Genomic DNA, 23,947 nt, shown 5'->3' with positions numbered 1-23,947 from the left:
TTTCTTTGGCTCTTCTCACTTTTTTCTTCTTTATCATGGTTTGTAATGAATTTTCTGATGTGAGCTTTGATTTTGAGGCTGGAATATGGAGTTCAAGACCCGGAAGGAATGGTCTTTTTCAATCAGGGCCCAGCTGTTGGGTTGCTCCAATTCTGGCTTTCTGTCATGGTTTTGGGTGCCTCAGCCGCGTTTTGGTTTCTTGAGCGGCAATTTCCTAAATGATTTCTGGGTCTGAGTTGGTTTTGCCTTCTTTCTTCCCAAATTTTGTATTCTGACGCAATACAAACACGAGTTTAGACAGCAGATCCATTATGAAATAAAAAAAAACCAAAACCAATTAGCGTGTCATGCTTAGAATTCTAGAGGCAGCACGACCAACATGAGTTTCTGTGTTTTGGAAAAAGAAATGGAACCCTTTCGCAGAGGGGCACGATAATGAATTCCCCCAATCAGTTTGCCAGCGATTTTCAGGTGAATTGAATGCGTTTTCCAAAGCCAGTCAGCTGGGAGGGGTGGATGAATCCGGAAACAGCCTGTTTCCTTGTGACTCAATCAAGCCCACTCTCAAAAAGGACTCTTCCATTTCTTTGGCTCTTTTCACATTTTTCTTCTTTATCATGGTTTGTAAGGAAACGTCTGATGTGAGCTTTGATTTTGATGCTGGAATATGGAGTTCAAGACACGGAAGGAATGGTCTTTTTCAATCAGGGCACAGCTGTTGGCTTGCTCCAATTCTGGCTTTCTGTCATGGTTTTGGGTGCCTCAGCCGAGTTTTGGTTTCTTGAGCGGCAATTTCCTAAATGATTTCTGGGTCTGAGTTGGTTTTGCCTTCTTCCTTCCCAAATTTTGTATTCTGACGCAATACAAACATGACTTTAGACAGCAGATCCATTATGAAATAAAAAACAAAACGAATTAGCGTGTCATGCTTAGAATTCTAGAGGCAGCACGACCAATATGAGTTTTTGTGTTTTGGAAAAAGAAATGGAACCCTTTTGCAGAGGGGAACGATAATTAATTCCCCAAATCAGTTTGCCAGCGATTTTCAGGTAAATTGAATGAGTTTTCCAAAGCCAGTCAGCTGGTAGGGGTGGATGAATGCGGAAACAGCCTGTTTCCTTGTGACTCAATCAAGCCCACTATCAAAAAGGACTCTTCCATTTCTTTGGCTCTTCTCACATTTTTCTTCTTTATCATGGTTTGTAATGAATTTTCTGATGTGAGCTTTGATTTTGAGGCTGGAATATGGAGTTCAAGACCCGGAAGGAATGGTCTTTTTCAATCAGGGCACAGATGTTGGCTTGCTCCAATTCTGGCTTTCTGTTATGGATTTGGGTGCCTCAGCCGAGTTTTGGTTTCTTGAGCGGCAATTTCCTAAATGATTTCTGGGTCTGAGTTGGTTTTGCCTTCTTCCTTCCCAAATTTTGTATTCTGACGCAATACAAACACGAGTTTAGACAGCAGATCCATTATGAAATAAAAAACAAAACGAATTAGCGTGTCATGCTTAGAATTCTAGAGGCAGCACGACCAACATGAGTTTTTGTATTTTGGACAAAGAAATGGAGCCCTTTTGCAGAGGGGCACGATAATTAATTCCCCAAATCAGTTTGCCAGCGATTTTCAGGTGAATTGAATGAGTTTTCCAAAGCCAGTCAGCTGGGAGGGGTGGATGAATCCGGAAACAGCCTGTTTCCTTGTGACTCAATCAAGCCCACTCTCAAAAAGGACTCTTCCATTTCTTTGGCTCTTTTCACATTTTTCTTCTTTATCATGGTTTGTAAGGAAACGTCTGATGTGAGCTTTGATTTTGATGCTGGAATATGGAGTTCAAGACACGGAAGGAGTGGTCTTTTTCAATCAGGGCCCAGCTGTTGGCTTGCTCCAATTCTGGCTTTCTGTCATGGTTTTGGGTGCCTCAGCCGAGTTTTGGTTTCTTGAGCGGCAATTTCCTAAATGATTTCTGGGTCTGAGTTGGTTTTGCCTTCTTCCTTCCCAAATTTTGTATTCTGACGCAATACAAACATGACTTTAGACAGCAGATCCATTATGAAATAAAAAACAAAACGAATTAGCGTGTCATGCTTAGAATTCTAGAGGCAGCACGACCAATATGAGGTTTTGTGTTTTGGAAAAAGAAATTGAACCCTTTTGCAGAGGGGAACGATAATTAATTCTCCAAATCAGTTTGCCAGCGATTTTCAGGTGAATTGAATGAGTTTTCCAAAGCCAGTCAGCTGGGAGGGTTGGATGAATCCGGAAACAGCCTGTTTCCTTGTGACTCAATCAAGCCCACTATCAAAAAGGACTCTTCCATTTCTTTGGCTCTTCTCACATTTTTCTTCTTTATCATGGTTTGTAATGAATTTTCTGATGTGAGCTTTGATTTTGAGGCTGGAATATGGAGTTCAAGACCCGGAAGGAATGGTCTTTTTCAATCAGGGCACAGCTGTTGGCTTGCTCCAATTCTGGCTTTCTGTCATGCTTTTGGGTGCCTCAGCCGAGTTTTAGTTTCTTGAGCGGCAATTTCCTAAATGATTTCTGGGTCTGAGTTGGTTTTGCCTTCTTCCTTCCCAAATTTTGTATTCTGACGCAATACAAACACGAGTTTAGACAGCAGATCCATTATGAAATAAAAAACAAAACGAATTAGCGTGTCATGCTTAGAATTCTAGAGGCAGCACGACCAACATGAGGTTTTGTGTTTTGGAAAAAGAAATGGAACCCTTTTGCAGAGGGGAACGATAATTAATTCCCCAAATCAGTTTGCCAGCGAATTTCAGGGGAATTGAATGAGTTTTCCAAAGCCAGTCAGCTGGTAGGGGTGGATGAATGCGGAAACAGCCTGTTTCCTTGTGACTCAATCAAGCCCACTATCAAAAAGGACTCTTCCATTTCTTTGGCTCTTCTCACTTTTTTCTTCTTTATCATGGTTTGTAATGAATTTTCTGATGTGAGCTTTGATTTTGAGGCTGGAATATGGAGTTCAAGACCCGGAAGGAATGGTCTTTTTCAATCAGGGCCCAGCTGTTGGCTTGCTCCAATTCTGGCTTTCTGTTATGGATTTGGGTGCCTCAGCCGAGTTTTGGTTTCTTGAGCGGCAATTTCCTAAATGATTTCTGGGTCTGAGTTGGTTTTGCCTTCTTCCTTCCCAAATTTTGTATTCTGACGCAATACAAACACGAGTTTAGACAGCAGATCCATTATGAAATAAAAAACAAAACGAATTAGCGTGTCATGCTTAGAATTCTAGAGGCAGCACGACCAACATGAGTTTTTGTGTTTTGGAAAAAGAAATGGAACCCTTTTGCAGAGGGGAACGATAATTCATTCCCCAAATCAGTTTGCCAGCGATTTTCAGGTGAATTGAATGAGTTTTCCAAAGCCAGTCAGCTGGGAGGGGTGGATGAATCCGGAAACAGCCTGTTTCCTTGTGACTCAATCAAGCCCACTGTCAAAAAGGACTCTTCCATTTCTTTGGCTCTTTTCACATTTTTCTTCTTTATCATGGTTTGTAAGGAAACGTCTGATGTGAGCTTTGATTTTGATGCTGGAATATGGAGTTCAAGACACGGAAGGAATGGTCTTTTTCAATCAGGCACAGCTGTTGGCTTGCTCCAATTCTGGCTTTCTGTCATGGTTTTGGGTGCCTCAGCCGAGTTTTGGTTTCTTGAGCGGCAATTTCCTAAATGATTTCTGGGTCTGAGTTGGTTTTGCCTTCTTCCTTCCCAAATTTTGTATTCTGACGCAATACAAACATGACTTTAGACAGCAGATCCATTATGAAATAAAAAGCAAAACGAATTAGCGTGTCATGCTTAGAATTCTAGAGGCAGCACGACCAATATGAGTTTTTATGTTTTGGTAAAAGAAATTGAACCCTTTTGCAGAGGGGAACGATAATTAATTCTCCAAATCAGTTTGCCAGCGATTTTCAGGTGAATTGAATGAGTTTTCCAAAGCCAGTCAGCTGGGAGGTGTGGATGAATCCGGAAACAGCCTGTTTCCTTGTGACTAAATCAAGCCCACTATCAAAAAGGACTCTTCCATTTCTTTGGCTCTTTTCACATTTTTCTTCTTTATCATGGTTTGTAATGAATTTTCTGATGTGAGCTTTGATTTTGAGGCTGGAATATGGAGTTCAAGACCCGGAAGGAATGGTCTTTTTCAATCAGGGCACAGCTGTTGGCTTGCTCCAATTCTGGCTTTCTGTCATGCTTTTGGGTGCCTCAGCCGAGTTTTAGTTTCTTGAGCGGCAATTTCCTAAATGATTTCTGGGTCTGAGTTGGTTTTGCCTTCTTCCTTCCCAAATTTTGTATTCTGACGCAATACAAACACGAGTTTAGACAGCAGATCCATTATGAAATAAAAAACAAAACCAATTAGCGTGTCATGCTTAGAATTCTAGAGGCAGCACGACCAACATGAGGTTTTGTGTTTTGGAAAAAGAAATGGAACCCTTTTGCAGAGGGGAACGATAATTAATTCCCCAAATCAGTTTGCCAGCGAATTTCAGGGGAATTGAATGAGTTTTCCAAAGCCAGTCAGCTGGTAGGGGTGGATGAATGCGGAAACAGCCTGTTTCCTTGTGACTCAATCAAGCCCACTATCAAAAAGGACTCTTCCATTTCTTTGGCTCTTCTCACTTTTTTCTTCTTTATCATGGTTTGTAATGAATTTTCTGATGTGAGCTTTGATTTTGAGGCTGGAATATGGAGTTCAAGACCCGGAAGGAATGGTCTTTTTCAATCAGGGCCCAGCTGTTGGCTTGCTCCAATTCTGGCTTTCTGTTATGGATTTGGGTGCCTCAGCCGAGTTTTGGTTTCTTGAGCGGCAATTTCCTAAATGATTTCTGGGTCTGAGTTGGTTTTGCCTTCTTCCTTCCCAAATTTTGTATTCTGACGCAATACAAACACGAGTTTAGACAGCAGATCCATTATGAAATAAAAAACAAAACGAATTAGCGTGTCATGCTTAGAATTCTAGAGGCAGCACGACCAACATGAGTTTTTGTGTTTTGGAAAAAGAAATGGAACCCTTTTGCAGAGGGGAACGATAATTCATTCCCCAAATCAGTTTGCCAGCGATTTTCAGGTGAATTGAATGAGTTTTCCAAAGCCAGTCAGCTGGGAGGGGTGGATGAATCCGGAAACAGCCTGTTTCCTTGTGACTCAATCAAGCCCACTGTCAAAAAGGACTCTTCCATTTCTTTGGCTCTTTTCACATTTTTCTTCTTTATCATGGTTTGTAAGGAAACGTCTGATGTGAGCTTTGATTTTGATGCTGGAATATGGAGTTCAAGACACGGAAGGAATGGTCTTTTTCAATCAGGCACAGCTGTTGGCTTGCTCCAATTCTGGCTTTCTGTCATGGTTTTGGGTGCCTCAGCCGAGTTTTGGTTTCTTGAGCGGCAATTTCCTAAATGATTTCTGGGTCTGAGTTGGTTTTGCCTTCTTCCTTCCCAAATTTTGTATTCTGACGCAATACAAACATGACTTTAGACAGCAGATCCATTATGAAATAAAAAGCAAAACGAATTAGCGTGTCATGCTTAGAATTCTAGAGGCAGCACGACCAATATGAGTTTTTATGTTTTGGTAAAAGAAATTGAACCCTTTTGCAGAGGGGAACGATAATTAATTCTCCAAATCAGTTTGCCAGCGATTTTCAGGTGAATTGAATGAGTTTTCCAAAGCCAGTCAGCTGGGAGGTGTGGATGAATCCGGAAACAGCCTGTTTCCTTGTGACTAAATCAAGCCCACTATCAAAAAGGACTCTTCCATTTCTTTGGCTCTTTTCACATTTTTCTTCTTTATCATGGTTTGTAATGAATTTTCTGATGTGAGCTTTGATTTTGAGGCTGGAATATGGAGTTCAAGACCCGGAAGGAATGGTCTTTTTCAATCAGGGCACAGCTGTTGGCTTGCTCCAATTCTGGCTTTCTGTCATGCTTTTGGGTGCCTCAGCCGAGTTTTAGTTTCTTGAGCGGCAATTTCCTAAATGATTTCTGGGTCTGAGTTGGTTTTGCCTTCTTCCTTCCCAAATTTTGTATTCTGACGCAATACAAACACGAGTTTAGACAGCAGATCCATTATGAAATAAAAAACAAAACCAATTAGCGTGTCATGCTTAGAATTCTAGAGGCAGCACGACCAACATGAGGTTTTGTGTTTTGGAAAAAGAAATGGAACCCTTTTGCAGAGGGGAACGATAATTAATTCCCCAAATCAGTTTGCCAGCGAATTTCAGGGGAATTGAATGAGTTTTCCAAAGCCAGTCAGCTGGTAGGGGTGGATGAATGCGGAAACAGCCTGTTTCCTTGTGACTCAATCAAGCCCACTATCAAAAAGGACTCTTCCATTTCTTTGGCTCTTCTCACTTTTTTCTTCTTTATCATGGTTTGTAATGAATTTTCTGATGTGAGCTTTGATTTTGAGGCTGGAATATGGAGTTCAAGACCCGGAAGGAATGGTCTTTTTCAATCAGGGCCCAGCTGTTGGCTTGCTCCAATTCTGGCTTTCTGTTATGGATTTGGGTGCCTCAGCCGAGTTTTGGTTTCTTGAGCGGCAATTTCCTAAATGATTTCTGGGTCTGAGTTGGTTTTGCCTTCTTCCTTCCCAAATTTTGTATTCTGACGCAATACAAACACGAGTTTAGACAGCAGATCCATTATGAAATAAAAAACAAAACGAATTAGCGTGTCATGCTTAGAATTCTAGAGGCAGCACGACCAACATGAGTTTTTGTGTTTTGGAAAAAGAAATGGAACCCTTTTGCAGAGGGGAACGATAATTCATTCCCCAAATCAGTTTGCCAGCGATTTTCAGGTGAATTGAATGAGTTTTCCAAAGCCAGTCAGCTGGGAGGGGTGGATGAATCCGGAAACAGCCTGTTTCCTTGTGACTCAATCAAGCCCACTGTCAAAAAGGACTCTTCCATTTCTTTGGCTCTTTTCACATTTTTCTTCTTTATCATGGTTTGTAAGGAAACGTCTGATGTGAGCTTTGATTTTGATGCTGGAATATGGAGTTCAAGACACGGAAGGAATGGTCTTTTTCAATCAGGGCACAGCTGTTGGCTTGCTCCAATTCTGGCTTTCTGTCATGGTTTTGGGTGCCTCAGCCGAGTTTTGGTTTCTTGAGCGGCAATTTCCTAAATGATTTCTGGGTCTGAGTTGGTTTTGCCTTCTTCCTTCCCAAATTTTGTATTCTGACGCAATACAAACATGACTTTAGACAGCAGATCCATTATGAAATAAAAAGCAAAACGAATTAGCCTGTCATGCTTAGAATTCTAGAGGCAGCACGACCAACATGAGTTTTTGTGTTTTGGAAAAAGAAATGGAACCCTTTTGCAGAGGGGAACGATAATTCATTCCCCAAATCAGTTTGCCAGCGATTTTCAGGTGAATTGAATGAGTTTTCCAAAGCCAGTCAGCTGGGAGGGGTGGATGAATCCGGAAACAGCCTGTTTCCTTGTGACTAAATCAAGCCCACTATCAAAAAGGACTCTTCCATTTCTTTGGCTCTTTTCACATTTTTCTTCTTTATCATGGTTTGTAATGAATTTTCTGATGTGAGCTTTGATTTTGAGGCTGGAATATGGAGTTCAAGACCCGGAAGGAATGGTCTTTTTCAATCAGGGCACAGCTGTTGGCTTGCTCCAATTCTGGCTTTCTGTCATGCTTTTGGGTGCCTCAGCCGAGTTTTGGTTTCTTGAGCGGCAATTTCCTAAATGATTTCTGGGTCTGAGTTGGTTTTGCCTTCTTCCTTCCCAAATTTTGTATTCTGACGCAATACAAACACGAGTTTAGACAGCAGATCCATTATGAAATAAAAAACAAAACCAATTAGCGTGTCATGCTTAGAATTCTAGAGGCAGCACGACCAACATGAGTTTTTGTGTTTTGGAAACAGAAATGGAACCCTTTTGCAGAGGGGAACGATAATTCATTCCCCCAATCAGTTTGCCAGCGATTTTCAGGTGAATTGAATGAGTTTTCCAAAGCCAGTCAGCTGGGAGGGGTGGATGAATCCGGAAACAGCCTGTTTCCTTGTGACTCAATCAAGCCCACTCTCAAAAAGGACTCTTCCATTTCTTTGGCTCTTCTCACTTTTTTCTTCTTTATCATGGTTTGTAATGAATTTTCTGATGTGAGCTTTGATTTTGAGGCTGGAATATGGAGTTCAAGACACGGAAGGAATGGTCTTTTTCAATCAGGGCACAGCTGTTGGCTTGCTCCAATTCTGGCTTTCTGTCATGGATTTGGGTGCCTCAGCCGAGTTTTGGTTTCTTGAGCGGCAATTTCCTAAATGATTTCTGGGTCTGAGTTGGTTTTGCCTTCTTCCTTCCCAAATTTTGTATTCTGACGCAATACAAACACGAGTTTAGACAGCAGATCCATTATGAAATAAAAAACAAAACGAATTAGCGTGTCATGCTTAGAATTCTAGAGGCAGCACGACCAACATGAGTTTTTGTGTTTTGGAAAAAGAAATGGAACCCTTTTGCAGAGGGGCACGATAATTAATTCCCCCAATCAGTTTGCCAGCGATTTTCAGGTGAATTGAATGAGTTTTCCAAAGCCAGTCAGCTGGGAGGGGTGGATGAATCCGGAAACAGCCTGTTTCCTTGTGACTCAATCAAGCCCACTATCAAAAAGGACTCTTCCATTTCTTTGGCTCTTTTCACATTTTTCTTCTTTATCATGGTTTGTAAGGAAACGTCTGATGTGAGCTTTGATTTTGAGGCTGGAATATGGAGTTCAAGACACGGAAGGAGTGGTCTTTTTCAATCAGGGCACAGCTGTTGGCTTGCTCCAATTCTGGCTTTCTGTCATGGTTTTGGGTGCCTCAGCCGAGTTTTGGTTTCTTGAGCGGCAATTTCCTAAATGATTTCTGGGTCTGAGTTGGTTTTGCCTTCTTCCTTCCCAAATTTTGTATTCTGACGCAATACAAACATGACTTTAGACAGCAGATCCATTATGAAATAAAAAGCAAAACGAATTAGCGTGTCATGCTTAGAATTCTAGAGGCAGCACGACCAATATGAGTTTTTATGTTTTGGAAAAAGAAATTGAACCCTTTTGCAGAGGGGAACGATAATTAATTCTCCAAATCAGTTTGCCAGCGATTTTCAGGTGAATTGAATGAGTTTTCCAAAGCCAGTCAGCTGGGAGGGGTGGATGAATCCGGAAACAGCCTGTTTCCTTGTGACTAAATCAAGCCCACTATCAAAAAGGACTCTTCCATTTCTTTGGCTCTTTTCACATTTTTCTTCTTTATCATGGTTTGTAATGAATTTTCTGATGTGAGCTTTGATTTTGAGGCTGGAATATGGAGTTCAAGACCCGGAAGGAATGGTCTTTTTCAATCAGGGCACAGCTGTTGGCTTGCTCCAATTCTGGCTTTCTGTCATGCTTTTGGGTGCCTCAGCCGAGTTTTGGTTTCTTGAGCGGCAATTTCCTAAATGATTTCTGGGTCTGAGTTGGTTTTGCCTACTTCCGTCCCAAATTTTGTATTCTGACACAATACAAACACGAGTTTAGACAGCAGATCCATTATGAAATAAAAAAAAAAACCAAAACGAATTAGCGTGTCATGCTTAGAATTCTAGAGGCAGCACGACCAACATGAGTTTTTGTGTTTTGGACAAAGAAATGGAACCCTTTTGCAGAGGGGAACGATAATTAATTCCCCCAATCAGTTTGCCAGCGATTTTCAGGGGAATTGAATGAGTTTTCCAAAGCCAGTCAGCTGGGAGGGGTGGATGAATCCGGAAACAGCCTGTTTCCTTGTGACTCAATCAAGCCCACTCTCAAAAAGGACTCTTCCATTTCTTTGGCTCTTCTCACTTTTTTCTTCTTTATCATGGTTTGTAATGAATTTTCTGATGTGAGCTTTGATTTTGAGGCTGGAATATGGAGTTCAAGACACGGAAGAAATGGTCTTTTTCAATCAGGGCACAGCTGTTGGCTTGCTCCAATTCTGGCTTTCTGTCATGGTTTTGGGTGCCTCAGCCGAGTTTTGGTTTCTTGAGCGGCAATTTCCTAAATGATTTCGGGTCTGAGTTGATTTTGCCTTCTTCCTTCCCAAATTTTGTATTCTGTCACAACACAAACACGAGTTTAGACAGCAGATCCATTATGAAATGAAAAACAAAACGAATTAGCGTGTCATGCTTAGAATTCTAGAGGCAGCACGACCAACATGAGTTTTTGTGTTTTGGACAAAGAAATGGAACCCTTTTGCAGAGGGGAATGATAATTAATTCCCCAAATCAGTTTGCCAGCGATTTTCAGGGGAATTGAATGAGTTTTCCAAAGCCAGTCAGCTGGGAGGGGTGGATGAATCCGGAAACAGCCTGTTTCCTTGTGACTAAATCAAGCCCACTATCAAAAAGGACTCTTCCATTTCTTTGGCTCTTTTCACATTTTTCTTCTTTATCATGGTTTGTAATGAATTTTCTGATGCGAGCTTTGATTTTGAGGCTGGAATATGTAGTTCAAGACACGGAAGGAATGGTCTTTTTCAATCAGGGCACAGCTGTTGGCTTGCTCCAATTCTGGCTTTCTGTCATGGTTTTGGGTGCCTCAGCCGAGTTTTGGTTTCTTGAGCGGCAATCTCCTAAATGATTTCTGGATCTGAGTTGGTTTTGCCTTCTTCCTTCCCAAATTTTGTATTCTGACGCAATACAAACACGAGTTTAGACAGCAGATCCATTATGAAATAAAAAACAAAACGAATTAGCGTGTCATGCTTAGAATTCTAGAGGCAGCACGACCAACATGAGTTTTTGTGTTTTGGACAAAGAAATGGAACCCTTTTGCAGAGGGGAACGATAATTAATTCCCCAAATCAGTTTGCCAGCGATTTTCAGGTGAATTGAATGAGTTTTCCAAAGCCAGTCAGCTGGGAGGGGTGGATGAATCCGGAAACAGCCTGTTTCCTTGTGACTCAATCAAGCCCACTCTCAAAAAGGACTCTTCCATTTCTTTGGCTCTTTTCACATTTTTCTTCTTTATCATGGTTTGTAATGAATTTTCTGATGTGAGCTTTGATTTTGAGGCTGGAATATGGAGTTCAAGACACGGAAGGAATGGTCTTTTTCAATCAGGGCCCAGCTGTTGGCTTGCTCCAATTCTGGCTTTCTGTCATGCTTTTGGGTGCCTCAGCCGCGTTTTGGTTTCTTGAGTGGCAATTTCCTAAAGGATTTCTGGGTCTGAGTTGCTTTTGCCTTCTTCCTTCCCAAATTTTGTACTCTGATGCAATACAAACACGAGTTTAGACAGCAGATCCATTATGAAATAAAAAAAAACCCAAAACCAATTAGCGTGTCATGCTTAGAATTCTAGAGGCAGCACGACCAACATGAGTTTTTGTGTTTTGGAAAAAGAAATGGAACTCTTTTGCAGAGGGGAACTATAATTAATTCCCCAAATCAGTTTGCCAGCGATTTTCAGGTGAATTGAATGAGTTTTCCAAAGCCAGTCAGCTGGGAGGGGTGGATGAATCCGGAAACAGCCTGTTTCCTTGTGACTCAATCAAGCCCACTATCAAAAAGGACTCTTCCATTTCTTTGGCTCTTTTCACATTTTTCTTCTTTATCATGGTTTGTAGTGAATTTTCTGATGTGAGCTTTGATTTTGAGGCTGGAATATGGAGTTCAAGACCCGGAAGGAATGGTCTTTTTCAATCTGGGCACAGCTGTTGACTTGCTCCAATTCTGGCTTTCTGTCATGCTTTTGGGTGCCTCAGCCGAGTTTTGGTTTCTTGAGCGGCAATTTCCTAAATGATTTCTGGGTCTGAGTTGGTTTTGCCTTCTTCCTTCGCAAATTTTGTATTCTGACGCAATACAAACACGAGTTGAGACAGCAGATCCATTATGAAATAAAAAAACAAAACGAATTACCGTGTCATGCTCAGAATTCTAGAGGCAGCACGACCAACATCAGTTTTTGTGTTTTGGACAAAGAAATGGAAGCCTTTTGCAGAGGGGAACGATCATTAATTCCCCAATTCAGTTTGCCAGCGATTTTCAGGTGAATTGAATGAGTTTTCCAAAGCCAGTCAGCTGGGAGGGGTGGATGAATCCGGAAACAGCCTGTTTCCTTGTGACTCAATCAAGCCCACTATCAAAAAGTACTCTTCCATTTCTTTGGCTCTTCTCACTTTTTTCTTCTTTATCATGGTTTGTAATGAATTTTCTGATGTGAGCTTTGATTTTGAGGCTGGAATATGGAGTTCAAGACCCGGAAGGAATGGTCTTTTTCAATCAGGGCACAGCTGTTGGCTTGCTCCAATTCTGGCTTTCTGTCATGCTTTTGGGTGCCTCAGCCGAGTTTTGGTTTCTTGAGCGGCAATTTCCTAAAGGATTTCTGGGTCTGAGTTGGTTTTGCCTTCTTCCTTCCCAAATTTTGTATTCTGACGCAATACAAACACGAGTTTAGACAGCAGATCCATTATGAAATAAAAAAAAAACCAAAAACAATTAGCGTGTCATGCTTAGAATTCTAGAGGCAGTACGACCAACATGAGTTTTTGTGTTTTGGAAAAAGAAATGGAACCCTTTTGCAGAGGGGAACGATAATTAATTCCCCCAATCAGTTTGCCAGCGATTTTCAGGGGAATTGAATGAGTTTTCCAAAGCCAGTCAGCTGGGAGGGGTGGATGAATCCGGAAACAGCCTGTTTCCTTGTGACTCAATCAAGCCCACTATCAAAAAGGACTCTTCCATTTCTTTGGCTCTTTTCACATTTTTCTTCTTTATCATGGTTTGTAAGGAAACGTCTGATGTGAGCTTTGATTTTGATGCTGGAATATGGAGTTCAAGACACGGAAGGAATGGTCTTTTTCAATCAGGGCACAGCTGTTGGCTTGCTCCAATTCTGGCTTTCTGTCATGGTTTTGGGTGCCTCAGCCGAGTTTTGGTTTCTTGAGCGGCAATTTCCTAAATGATTTCTGGGTCTGAGTTGGTTTTGCCTTCTTCCTTCCCAAATTTTGTATTCTGACGCAATACAAACATGACTTTAGACAGCAGATCCATTATGAAATAAAAAACAAAACGAATTAGCGTGTCATGCTTAGAATTCTAGAGGCAGCACGACCAATATGAGTTTTTATGTTTTGGAAAAAGAAATTGAACCCTTTTGCAGAGGGGAACGATAATTAATTCTCCAAATCAGTTTGCCAGCGATTTTCAGGTGAATTGAATGAGTTTTCCAAAGCCAGTCAGCTGGGAGGGGTGGATGAATCCGGAAACAGCCTGTTTCCTTGTGACTAAATCAAGCCCACTATCAACAAGGACTCTTCCATTTCTTTGGCTCTTTTCACATTTTTCTTCTTTATCATGGTTTGTAATGAATTTTCTGATGTGAGCTTTGATTTTGAGGCTGGAATATGGAGTTCAAGACCCGGAAGGAATGGTCTTTTTCAATCAGGGCACAGCTGTTGGCTTGCTCCAATTCTGGCTTTCTGTCATGCTTTTGGGTGCCTCAGCCGAGTTTTGGTTTCTTGAGCGGCAATTTCCTAAATGATTTCTGGGTCTGAGTTGGTTTTGCCTTCTTCCTTCCCAAATTTTGTATTCTGACGCAATACAAACACGAGTTTAGACAGCAGATCCATTATGAAATAAAAAACAAAACCAATTAGCGTGTCATGCTTAGAATTCTAGAGGCAGCACGACCAACATGAGTTTTTGTGTTTTGGAAAAAGAAATGGAACCCTTTTGCAGAGGGGAACGATAATTAATTCGCCAAATCAGTTTGCCAGCGATTTTCAGGTGAATTGAATGAGTTTTCCAAAGCCAGTCAGCTGGTAGGGGTGGATGAATGCGGAAACAGCCTGTTTCCTTGTGACTCAATCAAGCCCACTATCAAAAAGGACTCTTCCATTTCTTTGGCTCTTCTCACTTTTTTCTTCTTTATCATGGTTTGTAATGAATTTTCTGATGTGAGCTTTGATTTTGAGGCTGGAATATGGAGTTCAAGACCCGGAAGGAATGGTCTTTTTCAATCAGGGCACAGCTGTTGGCTTGCTCCAATTCTGGCTTTCTGTCATGGTTTTGGGTGCCTCAGCCGAGTTTTGGTTTCTTGAGCGGCAATTTCCTAAATGATTTCTGGGTCTGAGTTGGTTTTGCCTACTTCCGTCCCAAATTTTGTATTCTGACACAATACAAACACGAGTTTAGACAGCAGATCCATTATGAAATAAAAAAAAAAAAACAAAACGAATTAGCGTGTCATGCTTAGAATTCTAGAGGCAGCACGACCAACATGAGTTTTTGTGTTTTGGACAAAGAAATGGAACCCTTTTGCAGAGGGGAACGATAATTAATTCCCCAAATCAGTTTGCCAGCGATTTTCAGGTGAATTGAATGAGTTTTCCAAAGCCAGTCAGCTGGGAGGGGTGGATGAATCCGGAAACAGCCTGTTTCCTTGTGACTCAATCAAGCCCACTCTCAACAAGGACTCTTCCATTTCTTTGGCTCTTCTCACTTTTTTCTTCTTTATCATGGTTTGTAATGAATTTTCTGATGTGAGCTTTGATTTTGAGGCTGGAATATGGAGTTCAAGACACGGAAGGAATGGTCTTTTTCAATCAGGGCACAGCTGTTGGCTTGCTCCAATTCTGGCTTTCTGTCATGGTTTTGGGTGCCTCAGCCGAGTTTTGGTTTCTTGAGCGGCAATTTCCTAAATGATTTCGGGTCTGAGTTGATTTTGCCTTCTTCCTTCCCAAATTTTGTATTCTGTCACAACACAAACACGAGTTTAGACAGCAGATCCATTATGAAATGAAAAACAAAACGAATTAGCGTGTCATGCTTAGAATTCTAGAGGCAGCACGACCAACATGAGTTTTTGTGTTTTGGACAAAGAAATGGAACCCTTTAGCAGAGGGGAACGATAATTAATTCCCCAAATCAGTTTGCCAGCGATTTTCAGGGGAATTGAATGAGTTTTCCAAAGCCAGTCAGCTGGGAGGGGTGGATGAATCCGGAAACAGCCTGTTTCCTTGTGACTAAATCAAGCCCACTATCAAAAAGGACTCTTTCATTTCTTTGGCTCTTTTCACATTTTTCTTCTTTATCATGGTTTGTAATGAATTTTCTGATGCGAGCTTTGATTTTGAGGCTGGAATATGTAGTTCAAGACACGGAAGGAATGGTCTTTTTCAATCAGGGCACAGCTGTTGGCTTGCTCCAATTCTGGCTTTCTGTCATGGTTTTGGGTGCCTCAGCCGAGTTTTGGTTTCTTGAGCGGCAATCTCCTAAATGATTTCTGGATCTCAGTTGGTTTTGCCTTCTTCCTTCCCAAATTTTGTATTCTGACGCAATACAAACACGAGTTTAGACAGCAGATCCATTATGAAATAAAAAACAAAACGAATTAGCGTGTCATGCTTAGAATTCTAGAGGCAGCACGACCAACATCAGTTTTTGTGTTTTGGACAAAGAAATGGAACCCTTTTGCAGAGGGGAACGATAATTAATTCCCCAAATCAGTTTGCCAGCGATTTTCAGGTGAATTGAATGAGTTTTCCAAAGCCAGTCAGCTGGGAGGGGTGGATGAATCCGGAAACAGCCTGTTTCCTTGTGACTCAATCAAGCCCACTCTCAAAAAGGACTCTTCCATTTCTTTGGCTCTTTTCACATTTTTCTTCTTTATCATGGTTTGTAATGAATTTTCTGATGTGAGCTTTGATTTTGAGGCTGGAATATGGAGTTCAAGACACGGAAGGAATGGTCTTTTTCAATCAGGGCCCAGCTGTTGGCTTGCTCCAATTCTGGCTTTCTGTCATGCTTTTGGGTGCCTCAGCCACGTTTTGGTTTCTTGAGTGGCAATTTCCTAAAGGATTTCTGGGTCTGAGTTGCTTTTGCCTTCTTCCTTCCCAAATTTTGTACTCTGACGCAATACAAACACGAGTTGAGACAGCAGATCCATTATGAAATAAAAAAAAAACCAAAACCAATTAGCGTGCCATGCTTAGAATTCTAGAGGCAGCACGACCAACATGAGTTTTTGTGTTTTGGAAAAAGAAATGGAACTCTTTTGCAGAGGGGAACTATAATTAATTCCCCAAATCAGTTTGCCAGCGATTTTCAGGTGAATTGAATGAGTTTTCCAAAGCCAGTCAGCTGGGAGGGGTGGATGAATCCGGAAACAGCCTGTTTCCTTGTGACTCAATCAAGCCCACTATCAAAAAGGACTCTTCCATTTCTTTGGCTCTTTTCACATTTTTCTTCTTTATCATGGTTTGTAGTGAATTTTCTGATGTGAGCTTTGATTTTGAGGCTGGAATATGGAGTTCAAGACCCGGAAGGAATGGTCTTTTTCAATCTGGGCACAGCTGTTGACTTGCTCCAATTCTGGCTTTCTGTCATGCTTTTGGGTGCCTCAGCCGCGTTTTGGTTTCTTGAGCGGCAATTTCCTAAATGATTTCTGGGTCTGAGTTGGTTTTGCCTTCTTCCTTCGCAAATTTTGTATTCTGACGCAATACAAACACGAGTTGAGACAGCAGATCCATTATGAAATAAAAAAACAAAACGAATTACCGTGTCATGCTCAGAATTCTAGAGGCAGCACGACCAACATCAGTTTTTGTGTTTTGGACAAAGAAATGGAAGCCTTTTGCAGAGGGGAACGATCATTAATTCCCCAATTCAGTTTGCCAGCGATTTTCAGGTGAATTGAATGAGTTTTCCAAAGCCAGTCAGCTGGGAGGGGTGGATGAATCCGGAAACAGCCTGTTTCCTTGTGACTCAATCAAGCCCACTATCAAAAAGTACTCTTCCATTTCTTTGGCTCTTCTCACTTTTTTCTTCTTTATCATGGTTTGTAATGAATTTTCTGATGTGAGCTTTGATTTTGAGGCTGGAATATGGAGTTCAAGACCCGGAAGGAATGGTCTTTTTCAATCAGGGCACAGCTGTTGGCTTGCTCCAATTCTGGCTTTCTGTTATGGATTTGGGTGCCTCAGCCGAGTTTTGGTTTCTTGAGCGGCAATTTCCTAAAGGATTTCTGGGTCTGAGTTGGTTTTGCCTTCTTCCTTCCCAAATTTTGTATTCTGACGCAATACAAACACGAGTTTAGACAGCAGATCCATTATGAAATAAAAAAAAAACCAAAAACAATTAGCGTGTCATCCTTAGAATTCTAGAGGCAGTACGACCAACATGAGTTTTTGTGTTTTGGAAAAAGAAATGGAACCCTTTTGCAGAGGGGCACGATAATTAATTCCCCCAATCAGTTTGCCAGCGATTTTCAGGGGAATTGAATGAGTTTTCCAAAGCCAGTCAGCTGGGAGGGGTGGATGAATCCGGAAACAGCCTGTTTCCTTGTGACTCAATCAAGCCCACTATCAAAAAGGACTCTTCCATTTCTTTGGCTCTTTTCACATTTTTCTTCTTTATCATGGTTTGTAAGGAAACGTCTGATGTGAGCTTTGATTTTGATGCTGGAATATGGAGTTCAAGACACGGAAGGAATGGTCTTTTTCAATCAGGGCACAGCTGTTGGCTTGCTCCAATTCTGGCTTTCTGTCATGGTTTTGGGTGCCTCAGCCGAGTTTTGGTTTCTTGAGTGGCAATTTCCTAAATGATTTCTGGGTCTGAGTTGGTTTTGCCTTCTTCCTTCCCAAATTTTGTATTCTGACGCAATACAAACATGACTTTAGACAGCAGATCCATTATGAAATAAAAAACAAAACGAATTAGCGTGTCATGCTTAGAATTCTAGAATCAGCACGACCAATATGAGTTTTTATGTTTTGGAAAAAGAAATTGAACCCTTTTGCAGAGGGGAACGATAATTAATTCTCCAAATCAGTTTGCCAGCGATTTTCAGGTGAATTGAATGAGTTTTCCAAAGCCAGTCAGCTGGGAGGGGTGGATGAATGCGGAAACAGCCTGTTTCCTTGTGACTAAATCAAGCCCACTATCAACAAGGACTCTTCCATTTCTTTGGCTCTTTTCACATTTTTCTTCTTTATCATGGTTTGTAATGAATTTTCTGATGTGAGCTTTGATTTTGAGGCTGGAATATGGAGTTCAAGACCCGGAAGGAATGGTCTTTTTCAATCAGGGCACAGCTGTTGGCTTGCTCCAATTCTGGCTTTCTGTCATGCTTTTGGGTGCCTCAGCCGAGTTTTGGTTTCTTGAGCGGCAATTTCCTAAATGATTTCTGGGTCTGAGTTGGTTTTGCCTTCTTCCTTCCCAAATTTTGTATTCTGACGCAATACAAACACGAGTTTAGACAGCAGATCCATTATGAAATAAAAAACAAAACCAATTAGCGTGTCATGCTTAGAATTCTAGAGGCAGCACGACCAACATGAGTTTTTGTGTTTTGGAAAAAGAAATGGAACCCTTTTGCAGAGGGGAACGATAATTAATTCTCCAAATCAGTTTGCCAGCGATTTTCAGGTGAATTGAATGAGTTTTCCAAAGCCAGTCAGCTGGGAGGGGTGGATGAATCCAGAAACAGCCTGTTTCCTTGTGACTAAATCAAGCCCACAATCAAAAAGGACTCTTCCATTTCTTTGGCTCTTCTCACTTTTTTCTTCTTTATCATGGTTTGTAATGAATTTTCTTATGTGAGCTTTGATTTTGAGGCTGGAATATGGAGTTCAAGACACGGAAGGAATGGTCTTTTTCAATCAGGGCACAGCTGTTGGCTTGCTCCAATTCTGGCTTTCTGTCATGGTTTTGGGTGCCTCAGCCGAGTTTTGGTTTCTTGAGCGGCAATTTCCTAAATGATTTCTGGGTCTGAGTTGGTTTTGCCTACTTCCGTCCCAAATTTTGTATTCTGACACAATACAAACACGAGTTTAGACAGCAGATCCATTATGAAATAAAAAAAAAAAAACAAAACGAATTAGCGTGTCATGCTTAGAATTCTAGAGGCAGCACGACCAACATGAGTTTTTGTGTTTTGGAAAAAGAAATGGAACCCTTTTGCAGAGGGGAACGATAATTAATTCCCCAAATCAGTTTGCCAGCGATTTTCAGGTGAATTGAATGAGTTTTCCAAAGCCAGTCAGCTGGGAGGGGTGGATGAATCCGGAAACAGCCTGTTTCCTTGTGACTAAATCAAGCCCACTCTCAAAAAGGACTCTTCCATTTCTTTGGCTCTTTTCACATTTTTCTTATTTCTCATGGTTTGTAATGAATTTTCTGATGTGAGCTTTGATTTTGAGGCTGGAATATGGAGTTCAAGACACGGAAGGAATGGTCTTTTTCAATCAGGGCACAGCTGTTGGCTTGCTCCAATTCTGGCTTTCTGTCATGGTTTTGGGTGCCTCAGCCGCGTTTTGGTTTCTTGAGTGGCAATTTCCTAAAGGATTTCTGGGTCTGAGTTGCTTTTGCCTTCTTCCTTCCCAAATTTTGTACTCTGATGCAATACAAACACGAGTTTAGACAGCAGATCCATTATGAAATAAAAAAAAAACCAAAACCAATTAGCGTGTCATGCTTAGAATTCTAGAGGCAGCACGACCAACATGAGTTTTTGTGTTTTGGAAAAAGAAATGGAACTCTTTTGCAGAGGGGAACTATAATTAATTCCCCAAATCAGTTTGCCAGCGATTTTCAGGTGAATTGAATGAGTTTTCCAAAGCCAGTCAGCTGGGAGGGGTGGATGAATCCGGAAACAGCCTGCTTCCTTGTGACTCAATCAAGCCCACTATCAAAAAGGACTCTTCCATTTCTTTGGCTCTTTTCACATTTTTCTTCTTTATCATGGTTTGTAGTGAATTTTCTGATGTGAGCTTTGATTTTGAGGCTGGAATATGGAGTTCAAGACACGGAAGGAATGGTCTTTTTCAATCAGGGCACAGCTGTTGCCTTGCTCCAATTCTGGCTTTCTGTCATGCTTTTGGGTGCCTCAGCCGCGTTTTGGTTTCTTGAGCGGCAATTTCCTAAATGATTTCTGGGTCTGAGTTGGTTTTGCCTTCTTCCTTCCCAAATTTTGTATTCTGACGCAATACAAACACGAGTTGAGACAGCAGATCCATTATGAAATAAAAAAACAAAACGAATTACCGTGTCATGCTCAGAATTCTAGAGGCAGCACGACCAACATCAGTTTTTGTGTTTTGGACAAAGAAATGGAAGCCTTTTGCAGAGGGGAACGATCATTAATTCCCCAATTCAGTTTGCCAGCGATTTTCAGGTGAATTGAATGAGTTTTCCAAAGCCAGTCAGCTGGGAGGGGTGGATGAATCCGGAAACAGCCTGTTTCCTTGTGACTCAATCAAGCCCACTATCAAAAAGTACTCTTCCATTTCTTTGGCTCTTCTCACTTTTTTCTTCTTTATCATGGTTTGTAATGAATTTTCTGATGTGAGCTTTGATTTTGAGGCTGGAATATGGAGTTCAAGACCCGGAAGGAATGGTCTTTTTCAATCAGGGCCCAGCTGTTGGCTTGCTCCAATTCTGGCTTTCTGTTATGGATTTGGGTGCCTCAGCCGAGTTTTGGTTTCTTGAGCGGCAATTTCCTAAAGGATTTCTGGGTCTGAGTTGGTTTTGCCTTCTTCCTTCCCAAATTTTGTATTCTGACGCAATACAAACACGAGTTTAGACAGCAGATCCATTATGAAATAAAAAAAAAAACCAAAAACAATTAGCGTGTCATGCTTAGAATTCTAGAGGCAGCACGACCAACATGAGGTTTTGTGTTTGGAACAAAGAAATGGAACCCTTTTGCAGAGGGGAACGATAATTAATTCCCCAAATCAGTTTGCCAGCGATTTTCAGGGGAATTGAATGAGTTTTCCAAAGCCAGTCAGCTGGGAGGGGTGGATGAATCCGGAAACAGCCTGTTTCCTTGTGACTCAATCAAGCCCACTATCAAAAAGGACTCTTCCATTTCTTTGGCTCTTCTCACTTTTTTCTTCTTTATCATGGTTTGTAAGGAAACGTCTGATGTGAGCTTTGATTTTGAGGCTGGAATATGGAGTTCAAGACCCGGAAGGAATGGTCTTTTTCAATCAGGGCCCAGCTGTTGGCTTGCTCCAATTCTGGCTTTCTGTCATGGTTTTGGGTGAAGCAGCCGAGTTTTGGTTTCTTGAGCGGCAATTTCCTAAAGGATTTCTGGGTCTGAGTTGGTTTTGCCTTCTTTCTTCCCAAATTTTGTATTCTGACGCAATACAAACACGAGTTTAGACAGCAGATCCATTATGAAATAAAAAAAAACCAAAACCAATTAGCGTGTCATGCTTAGAATTCTAGAGGCAGCACGACCAACATGAGTTTTTGTGTTTTGGAAAAAGAAATGGAACCCTTTTGCAGAGGGGCACGATAATTAATTCCCCAAATCAGTTTGCCAGCGATTTTCAGGTGAATTGAATGAGTTTTCCAAAGCCAGTCAGCTGGGAGGGGTGGATGAATCCGGAAACAGCCTGTTTCCTTGTGACTCAATCAAGCCCACTATCAAAAAGGACTCTTCCATTTCTTTGGCTCTTTTCACATTTTTCTTCTTTATCATGGTTTGTAAGGAAACGTCTGATGTGAGCTTTGATTTTGATGCTGGAATATGGAGTTCAAGACACGGAAGGAATGGTCTTTTTCAATCAGGGCACAGCTGTTGGCTTGCTCCAATTCTGGCTTTCTGTCATGGTTTTGGGTGCCTCAGCCGAGTTTTGGTTTCTTGAGCGGCAATTTCCTAAATGATTTCTGGGTCTGAGTTGGTTTTGCCTTCTTCCTTCCCAAATTTTGTATTCTGACGCAATACAAACATGACTTTAGACAGCAGATCCATTATGAAATAAAAAACAAAACGAATTAGCGTGTCATGCTTAGAATTCTAGAGGCAGCACGACCAATATGAGTTTTTATGTTTTGGAAAAAGAAATTGAACCCTTTTGCAGAGGGGAACGATAATTAATTCTCCAAATCAGTTTGCCAGCGATTTTCAGGTGAATTGAATGAGTTTTCCAAAGCCAGTCAGCTGGGAGGGGTGGATGAATCCGGAAACAGCCTGTTTCCTTGTGACTCAATCAAGCCCACTATCAACAAGGACTCTTCCATTTCTTTGGCTCTTTTCACATTTTTCTTCTTTATCATGGTTTGTAATGAATTTTCTGATGTGAGCTTTGATTTTGAGGCTGGAATATGGAGTTCAAGACCCGGAAGGAATGGTCTTTTTCAATCAGGGCACAGCTGTTGGCTTGCTCCAATTCTGGCTTTCTGTCATGCTTTTGGGTGCCTCAGCCGAGTTTTGGTTTCTTGAGCGGCAATTTCCTAAATGATTTCTGGGTCTGAGTTGGTTTTGCCTTCTTCCTTCCCAAATTTTGTATTCTGACGCAATACAAACACGAGTTTAGACAGCAGATCCATTATGAAATAAAAAACAAAACCAATTAGCGTGTCATGCTTAGAATTCTAGAGGCAGCACGACCAACATGAGTTTTTGTGTTTTGGAAAAAGAAATGGAACCCTTTTGCAGAGGGGAACGATAATTAATTCGCCAAATCAGTTTGCCAGCGATTTTCAGGTGAATTGAATGAGTTTTCCAAAGCCAGTCAGCTGGTAGGGGTGGATGAATGCGGAAACAGCCTGTTTCCTTGTGACTCAATCAAGCCCACTATCAAAAAGGACTCTTCCATTTCTTTGGCTCTTCTCACTTTTTTCTTCTTTATCATGGTTTGTAATGAATTTTCTGATGTGAGCTTTGATTTTGAGGCTGGAATATGGAGTTCAAGACCCGGAAGGAATGGTCTTTTTCAATCAGGGCACAGCTGTTGGCGTGCTCCAATTCTGGCTTTCTGTTATGGATTTGGGTGCCTCAGCCGAGTTTTGGTTTCTTGAGCGGCAATTTCCTAAATGATTTCTGGGTCTGAGTTGGTTTTGCCTTCTTCCTTCCCAAATTTTGTATTCTGACGCAATACAAACACGAGTTTAGACAGCAGATCCATTATGAAATAAAAAACAAAACGAATTAGCGTGTCATGCTTAGAATTCTAGAGGCAGCACGACCAACATGAGTTTTTGTGTTTTGGAAAAAGAAATGGAACCCTTTTGCAGAGGGGAACGATAATTAATTCCCCAAATCAGTTTGCCAGCGATTTTCAGGTGAATTGAATGAGTTTTCCAAAGCCAGTCAGCTGGGAGGGGTGGATGAATCCAGAAACAGCCTGTTTCCTTGTGACTAAATCAAGCCCACAATCAAAAAGGACTCTTCCATTTCTTTGGCTCTTCTCACTTTTTTCTTCTTTATCATGGTTTGTAATGAATTTTCTTATGTGAGCTTTGATTTTGAGGCTGGAATATGGAGTTCAAGACACGGAAGGAATGGTCTTTTTCAATCAGGGCACAGCTGTTGGCTTGCTCCAATTCTGGCTTTCTGTCATGGTTTTGGGTGCCTCAGCCGAGTTTTCGTTTCTTGAGTGGCAATTTCCTAAAGGATTTCTGGGTCTGAGTTGCTTTTGCCTTCTTCCTTCCCAAATTTTGTACTCTGACGCAATACAAACACGAGTTGAGACAGCAGATCCATTATGAAATAAAAAAAAAAAACCAAAACCAATTAGCGTGTCATGCTTAGAATTCTAGAGGCAGCACGACCAACATGAGTTTTTGTGTTTTGGAAAAAGAAATGGAACCCTTTTGCAGAGGGGCACGATAATTAATTCCCCAAATCAGTTTGCCAGCGATTTTCAGGTGAATTGAATGAGTTTTCCAAAGCCAGTCAGCTGGGAGGGGTGGATGAATCCGGAAACAGCCTGTTTCCTTGTGACTCAATCAAGCCCACTATCAAAAAGGACTCTTCCATTTCTTTGGCTCTTTTCACATTTTTCTTCTTTATCATGGTTTGTAAGGAAACGTCTGATGTGAGCTTTGATTTTGATGCTGGAATATGGAGTTCAAGACACGGAAGGAATGGTCTTTTTCAATCAGGGCACAGCTGTTGGCTTGCTCCAATTCTGGCTTTCTGTCATGGTTTTGGGTGCCTCAG

Source organism: Oryctolagus cuniculus, chromosome 13, assembly GCF_051225735.1.
Source record: "Oryctolagus cuniculus isolate XC-2025 breed Fujian yellow rabbit chromosome 13, ASM5122573v1, whole genome shotgun sequence".
NCBI lineage: Eukaryota > Metazoa > Chordata > Mammalia > Lagomorpha > Leporidae > Oryctolagus > Oryctolagus cuniculus.
This window is presented reverse-complemented; position numbering follows the sequence as displayed.